This window comes from Pinus tabuliformis, chromosome X, assembly GCF_031772625.1.
Source record: "Pinus tabuliformis cultivar Carrire ecotype Pingquan chromosome X, CPIR1, whole genome shotgun sequence".
NCBI lineage: Eukaryota > Viridiplantae > Streptophyta > Pinopsida > Pinales > Pinaceae > Pinus > Pinus tabuliformis.
In genome coordinates, this window is record NC_142308.1 from 976,840,763 (window position 1) to 976,847,991 (window position 7,229).

The 7,229-nt window shown below is 39.3% G+C and overlaps 1 pseudogene; it reads right to left on the reverse strand.

Moving 5' to 3' along the window:
• Positions 1 to 351: 351 nt before the first annotated feature.
• LOC149142991 (cullin-1 pseudogene) lies at positions 352 to 6,667 on the reverse strand (annotated as a pseudogene).
• Positions 6,668 to 7,229: the final 562 nt, after the last annotated feature.

Sequence of the window (7,229 nt, forward strand, 5' to 3'; positions counted from 1 at the left end):
AGTCAATCATCATCATTAAAACAAGGTAAACCGAAATCAACATTTTCCTGAAAGTTTTCTTCTTTAAATTATAAGATGAAATGTATGAGCATACATAGCAGAGTTCCAGAATAAACCAGAAACAATCACATAGTCGATGGTTGAAAAGCCCTAGGTGAGCGTTTTTGGAAACGACTCCCACACATTAAAAGTTACAACCAACAATCACAAAACCAAGGAAGCCTATGCCAACAAAACGACCAGGACGCTGGCTACAGCTGAGAGACAACACTAACTAAGCATTGAGGAAAACAAAATCCTCAATGTTACAAGCCTAATCCAAAAACTGAAGATTAGTTGCATTGATAGAGCCTACCAGGCAGAGTTTGACATGTTTGTTCCAAGCATACCAAACTTCAAACCCCAATACCTGCAAAAGAACCAACACACAGTTGTTAGAAACCTGTTAACAGAGGAAAGCAAAACAAGTACATGAGTGCAAGTATAAGAGGGATACATTTTCCCTACCTGATGGATTCGTAGCGAGAATAGAGAACAAGCCTTTAACCCTCAAGTTCCAACCAACGAATAAGACAAAGGAGCGGCCACATTAGGAATAAAAGATTGGAAACGACAAATTGAATCATGGATAGAAGAGGCTACCTACATTGAAGCCGAAGACCAAAGAGCGCCACTGTTTTGAAACCTGAGTGCATTCCAACTCACTGAGTTTCACAAGCAAGACAACCTCATACCAGAACCTGAGCTCGTGGAGCAAAGACCAGTTGAAACAATTGCAAAAATAGCACAAAAATATACTTACACAGGCAGCAGCAAAACCACTTTTGGTTGTCCAACGAATCAGGACCAAAGGTTATCCAAGCAAGTATAAGAATCAAGCAAATATAAGAGTCAGACTGTCGAACAAGAAAAACCAGAAGGTGCGCCCAGCAGTTGCAGCTCAGCTACATACACAAGCAACAAAACCACATAGAACAAACCCTCGGCGAACAAGTACAAAGAACAAAAATGGTTCAATGAACGACAGAGGAAGAGTTTTGGAAAAACGAGGAGCCGGAAGCTCAACCCGAGGTATAGTACATAGTATTGATTGAACACATAAATGCCACCTATCATTTTCCAAAAAAATCTGAGCACATTGGTAATCGTAAACTAATCCATAGCTAAATCACACTTAAATCATTTAATTGTTGATTAGTCTGAACAGTGTTGGGTTGGTCCGATCACAATGGGCTTATTTTGAAAAAAATATTTCCTTAGAAGATTATATCTTTTAATGTAACATTATTGCATTTACTTTTTGTGTCTTCCTAGGAAAATAATGCTAAATAGCATTACTTTTGGCTTTACAATAAAATATCTTCAAATATTTTGATCTTTCGCTTTGAAAGTACAAATTCTTAAGGAAATGATCACAAAATTTGAAAATTAGCTAAGTATCATAAAATTCTAAAATTTTATTTTCCATTGAAGTTGTAAATTCTTTGAAAACCTCAACTTTATAAAATCCTTTTATTCTATTATCAATGAAGAAAGGTTATCTTTAACAAAGTAAAGACTATTTACAGCTAAGCATCTCCAACTCTAAAATTGTCATCCAAAACCCATAAAGAGTCAATGATTCTCCCCATCCATTAAATTTACTGTTTTTAGAGTGTAATTCAAAAATATATTAATGTTAAAAGATAAGGGGTCTCATCACGAGATTGCTTACCATGTTCATAGGGAAATAATAGACTGACATTACCAACACTAAATACCAAACTAAGGCAATGGCTTATGATTATTTTAATCTTAAGAGAAGGGGTCTCATCTTGATCCATCTTGTTCAGTTAAATTACAACCAATGAATCGCCAATTATTGTGCTGTGCAAGAACCCCCCACTTCTTTTACATAAATAACGTACGAAATTATTGTACAAATAAATAGGGACCCTTTAAAAAAAAAACATAGTGATATAGTTTAATTTAGGGATTTTCTTAAAGATAAAATTGTAGGAATTTACAGGGTAAGTTCCTCAGACAGAACACCAAAAGGACACCGCTCACAACCAGATCGCAGATCAATACACCATTATTTTGACATGGTTAAAACCCTCCATGCGCTTTAAATAGAATTCATGGACCAATCGGGTGTCAAGGCACGGATCAAGTATCGGTAATACCGAGGAGAGAATGAACCGTCAGATCACTACATATCATGACCGTCAGATTGTAAGTTACAAAATGTACAACGGTAAAGAAACACACTTTACCTAACTCTATACCTAACTCTACACTAGACCAAGTTGTACTTAACTATTTCCTATGCGTCGGAATATCCTAACATCCCCCCTTAAGAACAACTTGGGATAGGATTGAAGGATTTACAAATATGACACAATAGGAGAAGGAAGGAGGCACTAGAGCCTATCCCCCCTTAGTGACAACTTCCTGAACTCCAACCATAAATCGAAGTTTAGTGAACTTCGCCTCTGTGAGAGCCTTTGTGAAGATGTCTGCAACTTGATTATCTGTTGAACAATATTGCACTTCAAGAACATGGTCGTGAATGAGCTTTCTGATGAAGTGCATGTGCAGTTCAATGTGTTTGCTGCGCTGATGTTGGACTGGATCTTTGCATAGCTGGATGGCACTTTGATTATCACACCAAAGTGTAGTCGGATGCTGCTGCTGAAAGCCAAACTCTGACAGGATCTGACGAAGCCACAAGGCTTCCTTACTAGCTTCTACGGCACCACGATACTCTGCTTCTGCTGATGAAAGAGAAATGGCAGCTTGTTTCTTACAAGCCCATGTAATAGGTCCTGAACCAAGAGTGAACACATAACCGGCAGTAGACTTCCGATCATCAGGGTCACCAGCCCAATCGGAATCAGTGAAACCAACCAATAGAGGAGATGCTTCGGCACTGTAATGAATCCCAAATTGAACTGTACCTCGAACATAATGAAGTATTCTTTTAGCTGCTTTCCAATGACTTTCACGGTGGTTTTGCATGAACCGAGCAACAAGGCCAACAGCAAAGGAAAGGTCAAGACGAGTATGAGTTAGATACAAGAGTTTTGCTACAAGTTGACGGTATAATGTAGCATCAACTTCAGGAGAAGTACAAGTGACTGAAAGTTTGACTCCAGACTAAAAGGGAGAAGGGGCTGGCTTACAGTCTTACATGTGAAAATGACGTAGAATATCACAAGCATACTTGGACTGGGAAAGGGAAATTCCCTCCTTGGATTGCAAGACTTGAAGACCGAGAAAATAGTGTAAGTGTCCTAAGTCTGTCATTTCAAATTTCCTTTTAAGGCTAGACCACACATGGTTTATAAGGTTGGGATCACTACCAGTAAGGATAAGATCATCAACATAAAGAACAAGGATGATAAGGGAGTTGCCCACTTTCTTGGTGTAGACAGTATTGTCAAAATGACACCTAGAAAAGCCAGATTCTAAAAGAAAGCTATCCATTTCGGCATACCAAGACCGAGGAGCTTGCTTGAGACCATAGAGGGATTTCTTAAGTCGACATACAAGGCTGGAGTCTGTTTGTATGAAGCCAATGGGTTGTTCCATATAGATTTCTTCATGCAAGTCCCCATGCAAGAAGGCAGATTTAACATCCATCTGATGGACTTCCCATTTGAAAGAGGCAGCAAGGGAAAGAACAAGGCGGATAGAGTTCATTTTGGAAACAGGGGAGAAGTTTTTGGTGTAGTCAATGCCTTCAACCTGTGAAAAACCTTTAGCAACAAGACGAGCTTTACGTTTATCAACTTTCCCATCTGGTCCATACTTGGTTCTGTAAACACATTTTCATCTGACAAGTTTTCGTCCCTTTGGTAGAGGAACAAGATCCAATGTATCATTTGCCAATAATGAATGATATTCTTCATTCATAGCTGCTTCCCAATCTGGATGGCCTGAAGCCTCTACAGAGGTGTCCGGATCATAATTTACTGGAGCTTGAGCCAGTAAAGAAGAGGCTCTCTCAAACTGAGAACGCGTCCGTTGGTGATCCAAATCTGAAGCCGGTAGAACTGCATCCGACTTTTGTTTCCTAGATCTACTGTTTCTGACTACTTTCAGGCCGAGAGGACTGCTCTGTTGTGTTCGGAGCATCTGTTCTAGTGAGGAACCCCTTTCGTTTCATGCGAAAAGGTTTCCGGTAGCCCTAGCTGCGTCATTTTTAAGATCTGGAGGTATAAAGTGTTTATTTGCAGTTTACTGTTAATTTCTCTCTGTTTATTTCGGTTTCGGTTTATTTAGCCTTTTTATTACCGGATCTATACCTTTCATTTCTGCGTATGCTCTTTGCCCTACGACTCTGTGCGATCTGGGAAAATCAGAAACAGAAAGGAAGGATTTTTCTCATGCGTATGCTCTTTTCCCTGCGCCTTAGGGTGATCTTGGAAAATCAGAAACATTGAGAAAAATATTTAGTTTCCGGACAAAGCTAACTTTGAGCCGCAAGGTTCATTTTTGAAAATATTTAGTTTTTCGGCTAAAGCTAACTTCGAGCCATAAGGTTCATTTTCTTTGCATGTCCGTGTTGGGTTTTGTGTTTTGTGTTTTGTAGGGAAAAAGAGCTTTCTCAAGGCAAGCACGCAACCCAAAGCCCCCCCCCCCCCCCCCCCCCCCTCTCTCTCTCTCTCTCTCAAATTTTTTGTATAGATCATGGTATCAGAGCTATTTGAGGGCTGTGTCCTTTTGGTGTTCTGTCTAAGGAACTTACGTTGTAAATTCCTACAAAAATTTGATTTGTTAAATAAATAAACCCTGATTAAGGCTTGAAGGACTTGAATAAGGCTTACCTTCAAAGTGTTATCTCAAAATCAAGCCCTGGAAGGCTACAAACCAGGAAGACTTCAAGTAACTATTTCAAACCAATCTTTAGACTAAGGCTTAGCCTCCCTAGCCTGAGAGGGCTCTCTCAAAAGGTTATTGATTTTGACTAATAATAAGATGGCTAACTCTTGTGGAATAACATTGACAAATATGAATGCTGGAAAAACATTAAACAAGTTTCCATTGGGCCTATGGAGTCAACAACAACTCAGTAAATAATGATACTGCCTTTACATAGAAGTCAGGGCACTTAGCATTTAGATGTTCAGAACACAACACACATATGGAACCACAGCTCATAAGTGCACACAGGAAGTCAGAGCACAATCAGTGAATTCTGAGTGATTGTACACCTATGCAACTGTAAAAAAGACATAAAGGAAAAGATAACATCATACATTCTGAACATAGAAATCCCTCATGAATCCTGAGAAGTAAAGAAGCCCAAATTATATTACTGAAATCTGTCTTTACATAAGCCAAAACAGTACTCTGTTTTATAAAATATCCAACCCTTATTCCCTTGTTGTTTTAGCTATATATACAATTCTTATTCTAGTTGATCGAGATTCCTCCTCCAGCATGAGGGGAATTCGATCACTACCTCTATTGACACCTATCAACATTTAACTAACTAATAAATGCAACAAAGTGCTGACTGTAGTTTTTAAGAGTTCTAAATCTACTAGGATTCTAACACCGTGTTATGCTAATAATAGCCTTGATTACAATGGTTCCTGTTCTTTGACATCTGGTTCCCTTCTGGCAGTGGCTGTGATAGATGTTTGTAGCTGCTTGCTGGCCTTTAATATCGTATCCTTTTTCCTCTGCTGAGAAACAGGAAACTGTCCCCTCATGAACCTTCAATATTTAATTGGATTCAAACACTTTCTTTCCAAATGCAGCAATTATATCCCACCAGCATATTTGTGCATCGTTTGAACCACTTAGTATGTAACCTTCTTTGAGAAGATTCCATGACAAACCATATCCTTCATTAGAATGACCTTTCAATATTGGTTCAGGATTGCAAACCCTTTCTTGAGGAGCTTTTGATGGATGCTTGCTATAATCAAACATATAAACATCTGGGCTCACTGTCTTCGTTGCAATACCAGTGTGTAGTTGGAGCTCCAGGTGCAGTAGTCAGCTTTTTATTGCTTGCCGCATCTTCTGCATGCTTGACTAATGATGTACCCTCACCAGTAACATGCTGTTTGAAAATTTGAGCCACAGGTTCCAAGCCTTTAGGTATCCTATAAAACAACCTATACATCCTTTAAAGATCATCTACCTTGTCATCTCTTAGCAAGGCATGGCACCCTGAATGCTCCTTCTCCAGAAGTTGACTCTCATACTGGGAAAGCAGTTCATTTTGTACTTTTTCCAGCAACTTTTGTTCACTGCTGGAATGTAAATAATGGAAAACTATTTCTTTTTCTCGTTTCAGACACTCCTCCGCCTTAAGCATATAATTCAGACAAGAATCTTCTAAAATCCATGATGCAGCCTTTCGAGAATAGTAAGAAGTAGTGTCATCCAACATCGCTGACTCAAAGTCATTTTCATAAGCATCCATGTTACTCATCCCAATCTCCACAAAGATGCCCATAACATTTTTCAGTAAAGCTCGATCAATTTGCTCTCCTTCGCGTTCCCTGTCAATCAGAGTAATCACAGCATCCCTTACATTATTCTTAATTTCTTGGTAAACCAGATCACAGAAGCACATGAGACCAACTTCATTTAGTACAGGAAGAGAACGCCTTGCAATGAAGTAACGATCCAAGTAATTAAAGAAACGTGAAAGCCACCGAACCATTATTTTGTTGTTGCCAAAACAAAACCTTATTTGCAATTTCAACACATAGATACTCATCACTAAAAGGAGCCATATGTATCCTGCAACTGATGTATCTGTATTCTACTCCTGAATAGTCAATCGTAATGCCTCGACAGATGCTCTCTGCTCCATAGGTTGATGAATGACAAATGAATTCAGTGGCATGCAGCAGGCCTTGCTAACTTCTAAATGGAGTAACCCCATACACAACAACAGAACAACTGCAATTGAGATTCCCAAAACAAGACTTGGATGTGTAGCAACAAACACTCCATGACTCCTATAGAATTTAGAGATATAATATTGGATGAATGGCAAACGTGTTCCCTTTTTTGGCATAGTCACCTCTTGATATATCGCTGCGCCCTGAATTAGATCTTGGTCTTGCTTACTCATACCACTGGACATCACCATGCCATGAGCCTGAACCAAGCCTTTCAGACTCATAACCCCTGCTATCACCACGCCGGGAACCTGAGACTGTACCGTGGTCTCTCAGAGTCATTTCCTTCATAAAAATCACCAAACCCTGGACAAGGGC